The sequence below is a fragment of the Eptatretus burgeri genome, chromosome 10, assembly GCF_056783735.1.
Source record: "Eptatretus burgeri isolate ZD-2024b chromosome 10, Ebu_testis_v1, whole genome shotgun sequence".
NCBI lineage: Eukaryota > Metazoa > Chordata > Myxini > Myxiniformes > Myxinidae > Eptatretus > Eptatretus burgeri.
Genome location: NC_140970.1, coordinates 100,125,158 through 100,126,407, shown reverse-complemented (window position 1 = coordinate 100,126,407; position 1,250 = coordinate 100,125,158).

Here is a 1,250-nt window from a genome sequence, read left to right as displayed (position 1 = left end):
GATTAATAATTTAAATATGAAAATTAAATAAACACAAATATATACCCACACACGATAAACAAGGGCAAACAACTGCAGAAATACAAAGATAACTCTTAACATTGTATTGTACATTGTATATGTATAAGCAGGGAGGTGAGAGTTCGAGTGTCTCTCTCACCTCCCTGAAATGAAAATGAGGCTGAAATACGCAGCACGTGGACTTGTCGAGTTCATTCCTTCTTTGTCATGATTTTAAATGTCTGTGACAGTTAAATCACAACCAGCTCTGTGAATTTCTCCTTTATCATATGGCTCTTTGTTGTCATAAATCTTCCATTTTGTCATCTTCACATAATTTGTCCATTATCACCATGGAAAAGACCATTCCCATCTCTCATACATCGAGAACATAATGGAATACACGGTTCAATGCACTCGCGCCATACGGCGGCTCCGCACGTGCACCGCACTGAATGGACTCAAAATGGCGTCAAATCGTTAGTTGTCGCTACTCTTTCTATAAAGGGACTCTAAGAGAGAGAGGGGGAGTGAGTGAGAGAGGGAGAGAGAGGGGTGGGGGGAGTCGCTGTTATCGTTCCAAGCTCCAAATATATAAACTATAACACTTACAAAAGCGAAGATTACAGCGATTCGCAGCTATGATGAACAGGCATTCGATAATATGAGTGAGGAAACAATCGCCTGATGAAGGATATAATTAAATAAGGCCATTAATTATCTTTAAAAACGGGTGTTTTAATTAACCCAAACACCTAATTTTCACTGCTGCACTTCCTTGGCATTCCCTTGGTGTGCATGCAAAGTCTCAGGCTGCTCGGTTTCATGGTTTTGGAGATGTGGAGGACACACACACCACTTGCACAGAAGGCCAATTTCGCATCACTCCATCATTCCGAAATGGAAGACATTGTTTTTCTGTGTTTGCCAGCGACAGGAGAGTAAATTCACTATCGTTACTCTTGCAGATTGAACGTCGGTGTTTGCGAAGCAGTTTCTTGGCCAAGTTACACCAGGTGGTTTGGCATTGCCTTCCCGGCAGTCGTTGGGGGCAGGAATTTGTAATTCGTTTCGGATGCCGGTGATGGCTCACCGACTCTTCGTGAGAAGGACACCGTGGGATATTTGACGTCCATCCGAGGGATGGCACACACATGTTGATGAATCACCGTGCCTGTGAAACCCTGACATGATGGTTTACAGCTTGGGTCAGGATTCAAACCCAGGCGAGACAGCTTCGAGGTGAAGCT